Genomic DNA, 19,537 nt, shown 5'->3' on the forward strand with positions numbered 1-19,537 from the left:
AAATTTACACTTGCTTCCTGACATTAACAAATTCTGAATATTCTCCATATTGATGCATACACAATGAATGTTTGAATTGACATCTCTTTGTTTTGGGCCTTTTCTCCACACTTCTTAAAATCATCTTTGAATCCAAATACTCCAGGTTTCTGAGTGTTACCTTAGAGATTAAAGTACCACAAGAAAAAATGCTAACTTGAGAATTTAAGAAATTTGATTTAGTTTTAATTTTTTAATATGTATGAAAAATTTGAATGCATACAAAGTTGTGGGCACCTTTTGGGGGTTGGGTGATGCAATATTGGAGAACTATCAGACAGTGATTCTCAAAAATTGGATCTAAAAATCTTCGGGCCCTGGCTGGTGTGGCTCACTTGGCTGGAGCATTATCCAATAAACTGAAAGGCTGTAGGTTCGATTCTTGGTCAGGGCACATGCCTGGGTTATGGGTTTGGTCTCTGATTGGAGAACAAACAAGAGGCAGTCAATAGATATTTCTCTTCCTGTCTCTCTCCTTCCTTCCCACCCTCTCTAAAATCAATAAGCATGTCCTCCAGTGAGGATATTTTTTTAAAGGGTCCTTCTGATGGGGCCTTCAAAAAGAATAAAAAAGTTCCAGCTTTCAATATCTTTTCCCATTCTTCCTACAAATTGCATTGACTCCTGCACTGCAGTGTTAGTCCTGCTCAAAACACAGTCCTGGGATCGTTACTTAGCATATCATTCTTAGAGGACAACCTGAGGCCTGGGCTCCTGAATGAAAGCAAAATGGCTGCAATTCAGAGAGGTCTAAAAATCGTTTATTCATTCACTCATTCATTATTCAGTCACCATTTGCTGAGTGCCAACCATGCTACTGGCTTTGTAGATACAGAGATAAAAGACAAGGGTTACTGCTCTTGAAAGGCTCATGATCTCCAGTGACAGAGGTAGCTGAGAACAGAGCCAAAATACCAAATATGGTCATTTTGCATGAGATTTGCCTGCAATGCTACAGTAAGGGCTGATAGGAAAGAGTAGATGAAGGCATGCTACTGCATGCCCAGCGGAAGGGGAACATTTGGAGGTTTGTTTCTATGACCCCCAGTTTCTCCATTATTAACAGCCTTACATTGTGTCCCACAAACCTATTATCCAGAGCTGTTAATAACAGGAACATGGTTTGAATGTCCTAATTTTTACCCATAGCTCCCCCTGTCCCCAGCAGTGATCTCAGCACCAGACCCTCCCGCCTTGAGAAACAATGACCATCTGAGTCTGTGTCCTTGTTATTATTTCACAAACTGCAGAAATAATGGGCAAAATGGTGTGCTTTTAACAGGACCAATCATCATCATTATTTTAATAACAGGATTTGTATGCTTCCTGCAGTTTGCAGGGCACCCCTGTCCCATATACCAACTAGGCTTTCCAGAGAGGTGAACGCACATGCTGTGGCCTCACAACGAAGCGGGATGCTCTAGAACTTGTGCCACCTGACTCTAAAGCCCCAAAAGACTAGGTGTAGATGCTTACAATCCCAAATTTATACGTAATTTATAAAATTGTTATGAGTATTAAGTAAGTTAACAAATTTAAATAATTAAACAGGTGTGTCTTAGGGTTAACGCTATGTAATTGTTTCTTGAATTTAAAAAGAACGTTCCTTTCAGCTCTAAAGTATTATGAATCTTTGAAGCTTAGTTATTACTGGAAATGGAGAAAGAATGTACAATCTACAAAAGAACTGGTTTAGAAGAAGAATGCTAAAATGGCAAAGAGTTATGATGACTTCAGCAGGAAACTTGACTTGAGAAGGGGATGTAGTATAATAAATTAGCTATCTCATTGGTACAGGTGGAAATTCATAGGTAAAGATCTTAGTAAGGAAGCAAAAGGAAGTGGTATAATGCCCTCGACCTTCCAGAAACAAAGCAGAACAATTGAAGACATGCTGGAAACTTGGGTCTGGTCCAGTTGCCTGGCATGCCATTGATAAGTTCATTTTGTCCTGTTGCCATGCCCACAGCTGCCCTGGTTCTGGGCTCCCTCATCCTGGCACTGTCACAGTACATGATCCAGAGAAGCTGGTGCTTCTCCTCACAAGCTTTTGGTCCCTCTTCCCTGGAAATTGCCTCGTTTATGCTCTCTTGGTGATGATTACTTATTGAGCAGAGGGAAAAAGAAAATATTCTGGTTGCTTGCATTCTGGTTCTATGAAGTTCTCCTATAAATTGGTGTATGCAAATAAATCCACACTATAATACAGCAGAAGCATAAAGGCATCTGTGTATCTGGTTTTGGTTTCCTTCATTCTTGATCAAGCCCTGTCTCTTGCTCATGCAGTGATACAACCTGCAACTCCTAGCTGCCAGTTTAGCCTGAGGATCAGTTGTTTAAGACAGAGATCTTAAGACTTGGCTTTCTCATCAGTGTGAAACAAGAACACCCTGCAAATGTATTGTGATGCTTGAATAAAATAAAATGTGTGAACTCAATAACTACAGTATTCCCACTCTCCTGCCTTACTCCTCCCCTTCCCTCTCACCTGCCCAACCTCCTTCCCCCTTCCCCCTCTTCCTTGTATTCAAAGTGGTAGCCTGATGACTGATTCCCCTCTGCCTTTGATTTTCCCAGAAGGATATCTGATTTCTCCAGGGGTGATATCCTTCAGCTAACGACAAGGGAGGAACACAGTGTACTGGGAAATGGGAAACAGTCATGGCCAAGAAAGAGTGGGTTCAGAGAGTCTTTGGTAGGCACAGAACAAAAGAGACTGCAATGGATATATTGTATTTGCATTGTTGTTCTGTCTCAGGCAGTTGTTCGCTCTTAACTGCTATTGAATTTACTGATTTAGGTGGAGAAGAAGAAGGGAAGGAGGGAATTATTGTTTCTTGAGGACTCACTGTAGTAGACACTGTAGTAGAAAGCATCGGGTAGTCATTTTTGGAGTCAGTGGTAGGGCCAGGAACAATTTCAGGATTCTTTAGCTTGTCCGTAATTTCCACTGCTCAAGAGCAACCTGCCTGAGCCTTTGTGCAAAGAGTTTATGTGGGAAACAATCTTTGGGAGCAGAAATTAGGGACTATTAGAGTGAGAGTGAAGGAGGGAAAGCTATTAAAAAAAGCTTTATGGAGCCGTATCCCTGTGTGTGGCTGGTGCTTGATCCCGCCAGCACCTTCTAGGGGACCCTTATGAAATTCATCTCAGAACAGAGTCAGAGAGTCAGTCAATTCTGAGATTCACATAGTCCTTCCAGTTTAACATAGCCACCTCCCTAATCTTCTGACCCCTTTTTCAATATTTTGCCAAAGTCATTCCATTATCTGACACTTTATTCACTAAGTCACCAACCTAAGAGTGTGCCTATTAGGAGTGCCTATGGGAGTCTTCATCAGGACCTTGACCCTCAATTCACAAGAAAGTGCTGCCAAGCCACTCTAAGCACCCCCAAATCCACTCCCACATGTGTCCCCTGCTTTCTGAAGGTCTATGTTAGCCAGGTCTTTCCCTTGCAGTTCCCTCAGTATGTAAGCTCTTTCCTCCTGTCTGCCCGCTTCTAGGGACTGTGTTTTCTGGTTGTACTGTTCATGCTTCTGGGAGGACAGGGGTCCTCAGGATGACTTTTGGCCCTAGTTAATTTTACTTCTCAGGTACATTAGCGCTACTCCTTTTCTATCACAGTAAGTCCTGTTCACTGGTGAAGACATTCTGACACAGAGCTAGAAAGGGCATGTCATTTTGTATTGGGGATGTAAGAAAAGAAACTACTTGGTTAATTATGCCAGAACTGAGGAGCCAGGTGCCCTGTGATAGATGCCAGGCCACAGGTGTCTGGGAAGTGACATAGGTCAGGGGATTATTCACATGAGAAGGTCATTTTTTTAATTACACAAAAACAAGCTCACTCGACATTTACCTATGTCTCCATTAGTTCCAGGGGCTGAGGCACAGGCTCGTCTTTTTAATTTTTTTTTCACCTCTTCCCCCACACTGTAAATGAATTACATCATCCCTATAGCTGGCTCTTTCCTGACTTTACATGGGAACCCATGATTTGGGTTAATGGTCCCCTCTAGCCACACAAAGGTGCAGAGGGGAGTTGGACTGGAAGTCTTCCACTGTTCACACAGTCGTACTGTGATTAGCGAGTTGGGTCCTTGCAAGCAGAGGCTGCAGAATCTTAATGGACAGGAGCCTCAGGTAATGGGAGTTATTGCCCTGTCAGCGGGCCTTCCATTTACATGAAATAACAGAAGAATTGCCTCTGACTATGTGGCCCTAAGGCAGCGACATTTCAAAAGGGACAGGTTAGCATGAGAATGGCTTTTGAAACATATATGTTGTAAAGATGTCAAAAGAAGTGATGTGAATTTGATATTTGTGTTTTGGGCTTATCATACATTCCCAGGGAAAGAAAACACTGGAAAAATGAATAGAAATGTTGCCATGGCTTTACTGAAATCCCGGCCCACTGTGCAGTGATGGTCTCCAGTTCAAGTGCTTCTGTGTAACTTCTTGTAGTGACCTGGTGGCAAACTGTCATTTTGATTGTTAGGAAGACCTTCTCTTGGCTGAAGTTCCACACAGAATGAATATTTGTTAAAATTTATTGGTGAATTTCAACACTTTTCTAAACAAGAACTATGTTCATGTTTTGGAATTTACAACAAAGTACAGGGGTACTTATCCCCAGGCTGTATTCATACTTTCTGATTAGTGTGGTTGAGATAAGGAAGAGGTCTACACTTAAGCGTTCATTCAAATGGGAAAAAGCAAACATGAATGAGTGACAGAATGCCTTGTGCCCATACTTACATGGCAATTGATATAGGGAGAGGTGGATCAGTATGCAGGAGGGAGATAGGAGTGCTGGGTTATATGCAGGAGCAGCAGTCTCCACTGTTAGGTGAGGGGCGTAGGTCAGCCTCTGGCCTCTGGAAACAGAAGAGAGTGAGTGATGATGGGTGGAGGTGAGCGAGTGTAAGTGATTCCAGGGTGAACAGAGGGGCTGTTGGGGAAGATTTGTATGGAGCAGGTGTGTGGGTAGGTGGATGGTGGCCTCTAGCCAGCACCATGACTGAGTTGAGACCTAACATGTGTCTGAGTAGGTGGAGGAAATGCTCTTGTATATTCTAGTATGGGAGCTTTGGTAGATAAAGGCATCTGTAGTCATTATGCATGTGGCTAGTTGGAGAGAGGTACTCATTGAGGCATATTTTCTCCTCTGTGTTTCTACTTACAGCTGAAGGGGAGTAGTAGTTGCACCTTTTATTAAAATTAAATACACCAAAACCACATAATCAGCAATAGCCCCGTGGTGCATTAACTTTCTCATCTCTCCTAAGCCTAGCCTCTAGTGACAGTTTGCCCACCAGGAGAGTCATGCGATTGACTAAATGGGCTTCCACATCCTCTTTAGAAACTGCTGTGTGAGACAGCATTACAGTTTCTCTTATTTACATTTTTATCATCTCTAGTCCCTCAGGAGTTTCCAGGAGAAGCTTCCCAACACCATACAATGCTGTAGGGCAAAGCAAGCAATTTGCACTTGGGTGCAAGCCAGCCACAGCTCCCTGTGTCTCCCCTTCACCCCACCCATTCATCTGTGAAACTGCCTCTGTCCAGGCGTTTGCCCTTTTTGCCTTGAAACTTCCTCCCTAGCACTTGAACGCTTGTGTGGACTTTCACAGTTATGATTCTCTCCTTAAAATACTTAGTTGAGTTTCTTGAATGATCAGCCTGAGAGACTTGGTTTCTTCACCTTAAAATAGGGAAAAGGAGGAGGAAGAGCAGCACTGTGTGTGGCATGCAGGCAACAGAGGTGCTGTTCTGGGAACTGAAGTTCTCCTGCGCCTTTCTGGACAGTTGTACAGGAGCTGCTGCAGCTGGATCTCTGCTGGGGGTTGGGGAGAGAGAGAGAGAGAGAGAGAGAGAGAGAGAGAGAGAGTGTGTGTGTGTGTGTGTGTGTGTGTGTGTGTGTGTGTGTGTGTTTTCAGGCGGAGTGCCAGAAAAAGAGGCTGGGGTGACCGTGTCAAACATCAGAAGACAGTGGTTGCCCATGACAGGCAAAAGACTTTCCTCCATAAGGGGAAGGAGGGAATCGTCATTACAGACTCAAGAGACCAAGGAGATCATGGAAGAGAGAGATAGGGAAAGATGTTACAGAAAAAATGTGAGAGACGTGCCCCAACAAGTGTCCTTCTGGGTTGAGGGCTGTGCCTCAGTATCTGCCCTGAAGCCCCTGTGCTCCCTCTGGGGTTTTTGTCTGTTTCTTCTTCTAAGGGAAACTGTGGCTGTAGGAGAAGCTACCTCAGGGGACAAAGACAAAAAGATACTGTGATTTGCAGGAAAAAAAAAGGGGGGAGACTTGTTTTCCATTTTGAATTCTCCACTCATCCCCAGGCTGTACTCCTACCTTTAGCTCCATAGCTTTTGTATTTTCACTTTTGGTTTGAGACAGTGAAGACATAAGTAGAGTGGTCTGAGGGTGATGGAGACACTGGATATCCTTAAGAACAAATTGACTGTCATGGTTTGGCAAAAAGGAGGTGGTTCTCTCTTGTGGGTTTCCTGACTTTCACTTCATTATCATTCAATAAACAGTAGGTACAGGTTCTGTGCCAGGAGTCCTATTGTACCAGCCACAGAGTTGGGTGCGTTCACAGAGTACTGTCACATTGAGTTTGTGACACCATCTTGTTGGGCAGTTGTGACTATGTCATTGTACAGAAGAGAAGACAGAGGCTAACAGAGTCATTTGTCCAATGATTGGTGATAGAAATAGTATTCCAAGCAGAGCTTTCAGAGTTTCAGTCTAGCTGTCTTTTCATTTTTCGCACTGTCTTATTTCAAATCAAAATTTTGTTTTAGAGTCTGGAATCACTATGCTTTGCCTGTTTTCTGAACTGCAGTATATTTTAGAGTCAGCCAGACCTGGCTGATTAACTAAATAACCACTAACGAGCTATTTAATTTGTATAAAACTATCTGTGCCTCAGCTTTACCAATCACAAAAAGGAGATACTAATGTCTAATTTTTTGGGTTTCTGTGAAGACTGAGCTGATAAATAGGTGATAGGTAGATAGACAGATAGGTAGATAGATCACCTAGCATAATGTGTAATACACTTATTGGATAGGAAATGCTAGTCCTCTTTTTCAAATTCCCCCTTCTGTTGAAAATCCATTCTTCTTATTTTCCATGGTTCCACAAAATGTAATAGTTTTATATAGTTTTTATTCTTATGATATGAAAACCAAGCTATTATATGTTTAGTCACAACAGGGTAGGCACAGTACACAGAGGTGTTGAATAGACGGACTTTCTCATTCACGAGGACCAGAGGTTGTAGAACACCTCAATGTGTGGATAGGATAGGAATAGAATGACAGGGATACTTGGCAGTTCTACATCCCCTCTAGTTTGTATTCTCCTGAAGAATATTATGACATTCATTCCCAAAGGATAGATTAATCCTTCAGCTGGAATTGGGGGAAAAAAAGAATATTTCTTTCACTGAAAGCATTTCTTTCTCTGCTTTTCTTTTTTACCTTCATCCCATCCCAAACACCTGCCTTTTCAACTTGAAAAATTCAGCATCACTCTCTTATGTAGTGATGTTTCTCACTGCATGGTCTTGCAAAGCATCTCATATTTCATCTGTGACAGTGAAGTCCATGGCCCAGTTAGCCATGGTCTCCCTGAAAGAGTGAGATATTGAACATTAGAAAAACCTTGGGTAGAATGCCGCTGTGAGACTGCTGCAGACCCTGAGAGCTGAAGGCTTTTTCATATAGGTGCTGAGACTAGTACTGGGTCATGGCACAGCCATTTGTTTCAATATATTATTTAAGTCCTTTATCCTCCATGAAGTCAGCTCTGACTTCACCTCCCACACTGTGCTTTCCTGTCTGTAAACTTGCACAGTATTTATTGCCTGTTGCATTACCCCAGCCCCACTTCTGTATTTAATCATTGGGCATTCATTAAGAGCTAGTTTCATTCAAAACTTTATATTAGGTTTGCTGCAGATACAAAGGTAAATTAGATGTATTCTTATCCCCAAGGATTTTTCAATCTGATGATGATTTAGTTCACCATCTATTCATTGATACTTTAGTTGTAGGGTTTTTAAAAATCCTACAGAAAGGATTTCATGGCTGTTAGCTCAGTCATTTTGGACTCAGATCTTTATAGACAGCGTAATGATTTAGAAATAAGTATTATGAAGGAGGTAAGCAAATACGGGAAGAAATATACCTTTGTCACAACTTTACACACGGATCAAATTCTTTTGCTTCTACAAATCTTCTGGTTAAATTCTGTGGAAATTTACATGAAATATTATAATGGCTTAAAAAATAACCTGTTCTCACATAATTATGACCAGTTTGTTTTACTTTGTCATCAGGGAGTCAGGTCATATTTTACAATATGCTTCTGGGTTGGCCAAAAAGTTCATTTAGGTTTTTTTCCATACAATGGCTCTAGTTGTGCTTAGTTTTCTTTAACCATATTCAAAACAATTTTGTTAGAATGCATTGTGACAGCTGTTATATCAGCGTGCATTAAAAAAAATCAAAATTGGTGAATTTTTGTGCAGCCATTTTAATACTGAAGATGGAGAAAATACGCAACATTTTTGGCATGATGCTTTATTATTTCCAGAAAAGTAAAAACACAACTGAAATGCAAAAAATGATGTGTGCAGTACATGGAGAAGGTACTGTGACTGGTCAAACATGTCAAAAGAGGTTTGTGAAGTTTCTTGGTACTATTGACATTTTGGCCAAATAATTCTTTGCTGCGGGGCTGTCTTATGCATCGGAAGATGTTTAACAGCACCCCTGACTTCTACCCACTAGAAGCCAAGAGCAGGAGATAGTTGACATACTCAAAATATCCAAATCAATAAAGTTATTGGTGAAAATAAAAAAATTGTGTCTTTTATATTATGGAAAAAATTAAACAGATTTTTTAGCTAACTGAATGTAATCTTGAATTATTCACTTGAAAGATCAGAGTTCAGTTTCCCTGAGATCATTCTTTCAGAACATAAGCCCCACATTTCTTAAAATATTACATGTACAGTAAGTATTCTAATAATCAAAGAAATATAGTTTTAGGAACCATTTATTAATATACTCAGTCATGTATTTATTCATTCATTTTACAATCATTCATTCTAAACATTTACTAAGTGTTTATTGCATATTACAATACTAGTCTTAGAGGCGAGGATTGGAGACAATTCTTTAACTTTCCATGTAAGACTATCCTTAAAAAGCCTGATATTATTAAGAACTTTGGTAGTTATTGTTTCATTAATTCCAACCAGAAAGAAAACTATTTCTCAGTCTAACAATGAATAAGTTTAACTTAAATTCTGTTAGAAAATAATTATTGTGTATGTAATTACATACACAATAATTACATAATGTAATATACAATAATTATTCCATACACAATAATTATGCGTACATAATAATTGCTTTCAGGATAGTTCACTCTGTCAGGTTACTTTGTAAAATTTTGGCTTAGTCCTGTTAGTGAGCATCATTGTTTTCTCTGTTGCTATGACCACGGTACCCCGCCCCCCACCCATGAGGCTCACAGAATGCCAGCAGTGCCCCAGGTTCTGAGAGTGGGAAAGTTTGCACCACTGCCTTGGTCCTTGGCATCTAATAATTTATCTTAACAATGTGCTTATAATGCATAGAAACATATTTCTTAGAAGTCTGAAATCCCTTGGCAAAACTCTACTTTTGTTCTCTAAAGAATTAGGTGCCTTGTTTCATACAATATATTCTCAGAACATTTGATCTTCTCAGTCTTCTGTGTCCTTTTTGGGATAGGTGGAAGGCTGGGTCCCCTCCTAGCGTTTTCCCTGCAGCTTGTGATTAAGTCGCAGCATCAATATTATTTATTAAAGTCCAAAGCCCACAGAATGCTTAGAGCCCTGTGGGACTCTGTGGAATGGAGGCATTTTAGAGAAGATATGACCTATTTTTCAAAGAGCTTGGAGTCCAGATCAGGTTTAAAATCATAATCATAGAAACATAATATTTCTTAGTATCACAGAATCCCTAGGGAAGCTATTTCTGCACAGTTTCTCCAAAGAAAGAACTGTTCTTTGTTTAAAAATTTCCTTCATATCAGTGTTTGTTGTGGACTTTTTTTACCCCCCACCATATCAGAGGAAGCATCTTACTGAATGGATTTGCTTTTCTCTGATTTGCTGCAACTTATTAAAAGAGCTGACTGCAAACAGGTTGTTACTGCCTTACTGTGGATTCACATCAGGTAGCACCCAGTAAGACTTGACAAGCTGATATCTCTTGTCCATCAACAGTGGTGGGTGGGGAGGGACAATGAGAAGAGCAGAATCTTAGTCCCACCTACATTCTGAGAGACAGACTTTGGTTAAGTGATACAAGGTCCATTTTTAGAAATCTATTTAATTTCTGAGTTAGCGTTTTAGGGGTTTTGCTTTTGGAATACAGGGTCAGAAACAATACCCACATTGTCAATACTAGATGGAAACTAAAAATTACATACCTTTTAGGTCACAAAGGAGCAATAGGAATGAGTTCTTAGGAGGAAAGAAAAAATCTTAATAAAACACTGTTGACAAAGCATCTTAAACATTCTGTATTGTTCTTTAGCCAGGCAGCCTAGCAGCCTTATGTTATTGGTAATGATGGAAAGCTTTTGTTCAGAAGAAGAAAAGATCTCATAAACCCAGGTTTCCAAATATGTAAGCTTTGTAGTGTCAACTTTTGTCCTATCCTCTCCCTACTTTTATTTCTTAAGCATTGGTGACACTGATTTAAAACCAAAGGGAAAAAATGGCAAAACTGCAACCAGATTCAGAGTTCACTTACAGAATTTTCATTTACATCTGGAATGAGATACCAATGCAAGGGTTTCCTTGTTATATTAAGAATATGTTAGAAACACTGATGGCTCATTCCTAGGAAAGAAGTACTTTATGCCTTCTCTTTCTTTGGAAAAATATGAATACTGATTTCTGCTTAGATAATTTTCAGGATAATTAGATTTTTTGATTTTTTTAAAGAAGTAGGTGCTTCTTTACGGGGGAATCGCACTGGCCATCTTGTGTAATTGGGGGCCTCTTGAATATGTGAGGTTTAAGCCACTAAGGTCAATGTTCTTGGAAGATTACTTGCTAAAATTAACAGGACTAATGGTAAAAGAGGTTTGGTGGAATAAAATCATCAATGTCTGTTAATTATGTTTGCTAGGAGCATAAAAATAACATCAAATGGATGAAGATTGTGAGTAAAAAAGTCATGTTAATAATGTAGAATACCTTTCAACTATGGATGTCAAAAGAAGTACCTAACATTTTTCAAATTTATTCTAAAAGTTTCTTATCTTGTTGACTTCCTGTTACCTGCTATACTTTAAAAAATTGCTTATATTCTCTCTGTTTTAGTTGTTCGGTATTACATCACCTTACTCTACATGGTAAGCATCTTGAAGGAAGGATTATATGTTATCTGTCTTAGATTTCTTACATTGCTTAGCACATTGCCTTGTACACAGATTTAACATCATTGAAATGAACTACATTGACATGAAAAAATAGTTACACTGTAATATAGTCTGAATTTTAAGTAAGCACCAAGAGGAGCTATGTCCAAGAAGTATTTGAAGATATGAAGGTAACTGGAACCTTAGGAGATATCAACCATATTACCTTAGGCTTTAAAATTTTGAAGTTAGAAAACATATGACTTAGACTTTATGGAAAGAGATTTCAAAAGCAGGTAGAAAAGACTGGCTTGACCTGATGTTCAGAAACTCTAAAATGTCCTTGAAAGATAAAATTATAATGAAAACAAAACACATGAGGTATTTCAACATTTATTTCAGGTGTGTATTCAGAGAGTTTTGATGGATACTTTCATGGGTTAACCCACATTGTCTAATGTTGCCTCACACCCCTTCCCAGACAATCCTTCCCTTATCCCTTTCCCCTACAAAGATTAATTATTATCTTTTTCCCAAAGATTTTTTCCCCAAAGATTAATTATGCCTGTTTTAGAACTTCATATAAGTGCAGTTATGTATGTATTACTTTGTATCAGACTTCCTTTGCTCAATATAATGTTTTGAAAATCATCCCTGTTGTTGCATTTATCAATAGTGTATTCCTTTTTTAAAGATAAGTAATAGTCCATTGTGTGGCTATACTAGAATTTGTTTCTTCTATTGATGAAATTTTGAGTGTTTCCAGGTTTTGGTTGTTATTAATAAAAATGCTTTGAACATTTTTGTTCATGTCCTTTTGTGGACTTGTTTTCATTTTTCTTGGGTAAATACCCATAAATAGAATTGTTAAGTCATAGGATAGGTATATGTTTAACTTTTTAGGATATGGCCAAATTGCCCTGGCTGGTATGGCGCAGTGGATTGAGTACAGATCTGTGAACCAAAGGGTTGCTGGTTCAATTCCCAGTCAGGGCACATGCCTGGGTTGTGGGCCATGTGCCCAGTTGAGGGTGAGCAAAAGGCAACCACACATTGATATTTCTGTCCCTCTCTTTCTCCCTCCCTTCCCCTCCTTCTAAAAATAAATAAAATCTTTAAACAAAATTAAAAAAATTAAGATATGGCCAAGTCATTTTTCAAAATAGTTATATCATTTCATCATAAATATATGAATGTTTCAGTCAGCAGGGAATGTAATATAGAAGACTGGAGGGCTGAAAGAACACAAAGGAAATACTGAAAAATAATAGCTGAAGGAATATATATTATTGCTAAAACTAGGATTTTAATTGTCAGAACTTAGAAGGCTAGGAGAAGATGCGTATTTGTGGTGTCTCGTGAATCTGATGTGGTAGTTAGAAATCCAAGGAGGAAGTACTGCCTCGCCCCTCAGTTACCTTTGTTACTGACTCTTTCCTCTGACATCAGTATTCTGATTACTGAATCCATTATTCAGTAGGCATTTTAAAAATTTTGGCTATTAATTTTTCAGTTCTAAAATTTTCATTTGCTTTTTATTTTATCTTTTGTTTCAAGGGTGTTTATGATTTTCTGGTTAAGTATTTTTATAATAGCTGCTTTAGAGTCTTTGTCAGATAATCCTAACATGCGCATCATCACATTATTGGTGTCTGTGGATTGTTTTTCCCCACACAAGCTGAGATTTCCATGATTTAATGTATGCTGAGTACTTTTGGATTATATTCTGGATATTTGGAATATTATGTTCTGATATTTTTAGCCTTGTTTAAAGCCACTATTTTGGTGGTACTCTGAATTCTGGTGTTTTTACCAATTTGCCTATTGATATTTGATTCAGAGACATCAAATAACTATTTTATTAATTCTCTTCAGGTTTTATAGTTGTGTTCATTGGAAGAGAAAAGTTGGCATGTGATTTCTACATTCTGCCTTGAACCAGAACCAGCAAGCTTAAATTTCAAAAGATAAAAGAAAACCCACCTGTTCATTGATGACTCTAGGTTTATCATTTATAGCCTGGTTACCACAGAGCACAGGGCAAGGATCTTTGTTGTATTACCAATGTTTCCTACGTACTTAGCACAGTGTCCAAAACTGAAATATAAGAGACTTTCAATAAATATTTTGAAATGAATGAAACAGAAGCTAATAAACAAGGAAGAATACACTCGTTTACTCTGAACAATTTTACAAGATTCCAATTAGAATGATCAATATTTGTGACTTTGTACAAGTTAACTAATCTCTATGTGTATCAGCATCTTCTTTGATGTTAAAAGAAAACAATATTTATTTTATAGGGGAAAATAAAAAAACATGTAAAGTATTTAGTACATGGTGGATGCTCAAAAAAGCCCCCCATAGATTCAGATTCCATATTTCCTTTCTACTCCTCTTCAAATGCAGAGACAACAAAGTTAACTTGAAATTTAAAGCAAGAAGAATAAGCAAAGGATATGCTCATTTCATGGGGCAATTGGTTTTATGCAAACAGATGACAAATGAAAGTATTTTCTCTGTTAAAGAAAATGATCTTCAAATGGAAAAGGGTAACATCATGGTCTTTGACGTTAAGTGGGCTTTATACGTGACTTTTCTTAACCTTCCTCAGGTTAAGCCCAGCTCTCTTCATGAAATGGGAATAAGAGTATCTACTCTCACTGAGCTGTTTGAAGTGTGACAGGATAAAAATTACAGGGAGGTGTACGGGGAATGGGAGGACATACACTCTCCTCCTCGACCTGTCAAAGAGAATCTTGTAACTGCCACCTCAATTCCCAAACCAATTCTGGTGGTAAATCGGCAGCCTTATCATTTTTGCTCCGCGACCTTTTGGCTCACGGTAGCTGGGCTAAGTTTGACACAACTCTGCCTGCTGAGTCACAGCCTACTCTACCTTACTGCAAAGAGCCCCTGACTTCCTTGGTGCCTGCAAACCAATCACCACATCCATTAGGCTTCTAACTTTGCTTGGAGACTCAGCTTGGATCTACACTAGAGCAACTTCTCAGCCGAGCTCTGTGGGAAACCAAGAAGCCTATTCCTCTCACATATTATTGCCCAATAACCCCGCTTAATATTTCACCTCTTACTAATTCTCAATGCATCATTTCTCAACCAAAGAGATTTTATCACTTTCATTTATTTTGTTGAGGCATTGAATAGAAATATCCTCAATACCATTTTCAAAAACCTAAATTAGTCCATTTTTTTCATTCTACTGTCCACCAAACATCCCTATATTATACATCCTCACATTCTGTATTTAGCCCGTGTCCAGCATCAAATTGGTGCTAAATGGCGATTTCAGACTTTATGACTGCTATGCACTGATGCAAGAGATCCAATAAGCATTCAAAAAATAGGCCTTGACCGCCTTGAATTAATTGCTCATTGATAAAACACTCTTCAGCTTTCCTTTTGACTCCCACAACATTCTAAAGACTATGGAAGGTGCTGTTAACATCTTGTAAATTATATAAATGTATAACAAATGGACATCTCTATGAGTATCATCAGCTCTGATTACTACTATGGCATCATAGCTGTTGAATTCAGGGAGAGGATATAGGGATTGAATATGGAAAGGAAGTCAGTTGCTTCCTTTCCAGCGTTATAGGCCATTTTTAAAAATATGTACTTTAAAGAGTGTAAGGAGACCTACTGAGCTGGATATTATTTAATATGAGATCTGAGATGCCATCTGATGCTAGGTTAGATCTTCTCTTCTCCTTTGAATGAATCTCTCTAGGATGAAAAGGAGACTATAAACTTCCATTAATAGGGTGAGAGGTAAGAGGATTTATATTTGGTAGGTTCTTCTGGAATGAAGCAAAATGAGATGTCCATTTACCATCTTAAAAGGAAGTTAAGTCTAAAGAGTCAAAAGAAAACATAAGAACTTTTTCATTTTTATTGTAGTCTTGTGTTTTAAAAACTTATTCTCACTTATCTGTAAGTGCATAGTTATTAAGAAAAAAAAAATCTTTGAATAGAAAGGAGTCATATATTCTGGCCTTCATGGACAGCAAGAAATGAAGGTTTGGAGAGACTGATTTCCCCTCTATAACCAGGCTTGAGTGAGGAGTTTTTACAAGGAATAATGAATGTGTTAGAAGTTCCTGAGAGGAAGGGAAAGGAGCCTACATCAAAGGGAGAGAAGACAGGCAGGGGAGCTGTACGGGCCTGGGAAGATGCCTGGAAAGAGGCAGGCCAAAGCTTCTCCTTACTATAGTTGACTGCCAGTCTTTTGTCTCTGCCATCTGGAGCTGAGGCAGGCAAGGATCACAGAACTCTGATGGGTACAGTGACACAGATACAAATGCAGTGATGTGTGAAGATGTGCAGTCTGGCTTGGGGGATTTGGTCAGTCTTCATAGAGAGGGTGACATCTGGGTTGAGATATAATGGTGACTAGGACTTTGATGGTCAGACATGGGTGTTGGGGGTGGGAATTCCAAACTCAAGCTGGAAGAAGAAATGTTTGAGAATTCTTCGGGGATTACTGCTATCCATGCAGCAGTACTGCAGAAAGCTGGACTTTAGATCTGTGGGAGGCATATTGGTGTACTGGAAAATATGGTTAAATATGGGTCTACTTTGACCTTTTTTATTTTCTCCACTAATTGAGTTCTGTTTAGGTCACTGTAAGAAACTTTACTTCATTTCTAACCATTTAATCTCCCGCTGAGGAAGTATAAGTTTATGCAATTTTCTTTTGATCTCGACACCACTAAAATATTATCTTATTGGAGGATGGCACTTCTGATGTCTATTCACTACTTAATTCTGCCACTAATCCCCACTCTTTCTCAGCTTTATTGATCCTCAGCCTTTTTGCCAGTTCCAATATATTTATTTGATGAATGAGATATCAGTAAACACTGTGAGAGTCATCAAATCAAATAGCTGGGTGGGACCTCTAGAGGTCATTATGCCTATAGGCTGATGATTTCTAAAGCCCATGAAGACAAGAGTTCTTTATCGGCTCCTGGCAGCACTCTGGAAATGGAGACTGACAGTCTCCCCAAAGTAGTTCATTTTACTAATGAAAAAGCTGGAAGGTTCTTCCTTTTGTCTAATTGAAATCTTTCCTGATGTAATTTCATTTATTTGCTCCTGCTTTGTCCACTGTGGGCATGTATAACAAATGATTACTAACCTGCTAATGACAGCATTTCATGAACTTGAAGGCAAAACCTCATGACCTTTCTCCCCCTTCCTTCCAGCCTAAACAACTCCAATTTTTCACATTGTTCATCAAGGGTTTATTTTTGTATTTTTAGCCATCTTTATTAAAGTTCTCCAGACTCTTGAGTTTCTCTACCTTATTTTAAAATAACTGCAATAGTAAACAGCAATTTAGACTGAGCGCATCATGACTTTGGGAGATCTCATTGATGACTTTCAACGTGAAGATGCCCATGGACCATTTTCAGTGGTAGGACCAGGTTTTTAGTTAGGACAGTTGATAACACAAGGCATTTTTTTTTTTAGTTCAAGAGACTTTAATATCATTGTGGTATACCTACATTTCTTTGGAATACTTGTGGACACACTCCTGTGCCTTTCTGTCCTGAAATTACTTTTAAATTATAAGCCTAGAGAATGCAAGGCACTATGCTTTATATTGTCCATTTCTTCTTTGTCTGATCAATTTAGGAGAGTTTCCTTTAATGTATTGTATAGTAGTTTGTCCAAAGAATCTGCAATAATAGACATAATGATTAGTACAAATAACCGTAATAGTGGATGACAGTTTTCACTTCATGAAATGGCTTTGTGGTTTATGGAGAGGTTTAGGAGATAATAGGTAATAGAGATAAGCAATGGTAGGAGAGCAAGGTAATAAAATTCAACATTCATTAGATATCTCCGATGCGTAAAGCACTAGGCTAAGTACTGTGATTATACAAAGGTGGGTATAGACAGCATATTACCATCATGGGAAAGGAAAAGGAATGAATAGGATGGTCAAATCAGTGTATGTTTGTATGTTGACACTGTAGGGCACCTGGGCACTGGAGGAAGAACAATCTAAGCAGCTTTCGGTTGTAGAGAAAGCCACTGAAATCAGTTACTTGGTACTATTTGTCAGGCAGAAAGAAAGTGGCTTCTAAAATTTGGGTTAAGTAAAAGATGAGGAATGAAAGCATCAGTGATAATGCATTTCACTTATAAATGAGGAAATGTAATACGATTCATATTTTTCAGCTTTCACAGTATCTCAAAGTTTTAAGTCCTTCTGCATGTGGTCATTCATTAACCCTCACAAGAGTGCTATGAGGAACGTACTGTTTTATTACCATTTAACAGAGACATAGGTGCAGGAGTGAGTAGAAAGAAGAAATCTCATGAGGACACACGGAGAGGCGGCTATGAGTGGCAGGGAAGGGGTTCACTTGGAGACAGTGACGGTGGGATTTAGGGAGAAGGGGGAACTAGATGGGTGGGTATGTGGATGTAGCTCGGGGATTGGGACGGCACCGCGACATGGTGTGATAACCAAGAAGGACTGTGGTGCTGCAGACATATCTAGAGCACGTTTTGGAAAATAAATGAGTGCAGAGTAAGAAACAATATTTGGTTTGACTCATCGAGAGATGCTGGGTAGCAGCAGCATGTGCACCTTGGCCATTTGAGCAATGGGGCTCACAGGGACCAAATCCTGTCCCTCTTCCTCAGTCTGTGCTTTTCTCCTCCGTCTCGTATTCTGTTCTCCTTTAAGACCTCGCAGAGGCCATTTTCTCGTGGCCTCAGCCCAGGCTCTGCAAGGCTGGGTGTGGCTCCTCTCTGGCTCAGACCCCCCTGACTGCATCCTTCTCTTGGAGCATGAATATCACTGCCAGCCCCCCGGTCCCAGCACCCTATCTTTCCTAGCCGATGGCTGTAAGACCTTCTTCTTTTCCCATAACAGGATGTGCCGCCCTCATAATCCTATTATTGCTTTCTTATGTCCCCGATGAATCTCAACCTTTCATTCTTCCCAAGCCTTCAGAACGCCTTTCCTTCCCCACTCCCATCTTCACTCCCGCCAGCCCCATCCCGGCCTCCCCCTTTATGTGGATGACAGAGACTAGTGCGCATATGAACCTGTATGCCTACCGGACTTCCGTGTGGATCTGAATGTGACTGTGAATGGCAGTGACGGTATAAGGGGCGTACGGAAGTAAGGGCGTATTTGTGCCCATTTATATATGTGCATATATCTGTTCCCCGGGTGGGAAAAGGCTGCTGGGAGTACATTGATTGGAGTCAAAAGGATGGTCAGTCTTACCTAAGAAAAAAGGTTAACTACACAAAGATATGCACAGGAGGGTGATTATCCAGTTTCTGTAAATTGAAAACATCATATATTTCCATTATGAAGAGGTTGATTAAATTTTGGTTAATCATTCAGTGAAATAGTATGAGTTACAAAACTATTATATTACATATTTCTTACCTGGGTGTGTAGAGAAAAAGATGAAAATCTTAAGTGAAAACAGGTTAGAGCCATTGTATATGATGTGATATATTTTTATTGCATTTACATATTTATACTTGCAAAAAATCTGAGAAAATTGCTAAAATAATAATGTGGTTACCTCTGGAAAGTGCAATTATTTTTTTAACTGCATTTTCTTATTTGCCATAGTAAACATGCAGTATGTGTGTAATAAAAAAAATATAAAGTTGTGAGACAACAACACTATTTTATGAATAACACAAATACAAAGAGTAGGTGCACAGGAAGAGATCCACTATTACAAGTAAAGAAGGGAGGGGCTTAGAGGCATGTTAGCCTTTCTTCCCTCCTTCTCCAGCCAGCCTTACGTGTATATGACCACATAAAGAAAAGCCCACCTACTGCACAAGACCTGTTTCTGCAAGTTCTGCCCAAATAGAAATGTCTTTAGAATAATAAACAAATACTCCCAGGAGGGCAAAGTTTTATCAGTGATTCACAGAGTATGTTAGCCCACAAATCACATTTGGGCAAATTCGCAAAAGGTATCCATTCCTCAAAACACTATACTACCATGTGCTGGAAAATTGTAATGAAAACACTAA

General features: G+C 39.2%; 1 protein-coding gene across 1 annotated transcript in view; it reads left to right on the forward strand.

Moving 5' to 3' along the window:
- Nucleotides 1–19,537, forward strand: part of GRIN2B (glutamate ionotropic receptor NMDA type subunit 2B) — a 275,921-nt gene that overhangs the window by 126,757 nt on the left and 129,627 nt on the right. The window lies entirely within an intron of this gene.

This window comes from Pteronotus mesoamericanus, unplaced genomic scaffold (genome assembly GCF_021234165.1).
Source record: "Pteronotus mesoamericanus isolate MK-2021 breed Mesoamerican mustached bat unplaced genomic scaffold, CSHL_Meso_final scaffold_21, whole genome shotgun sequence".
In the NCBI taxonomy this organism is placed as follows: Eukaryota; Metazoa; Chordata; class Mammalia; order Chiroptera; family Mormoopidae; genus Pteronotus; species Pteronotus mesoamericanus.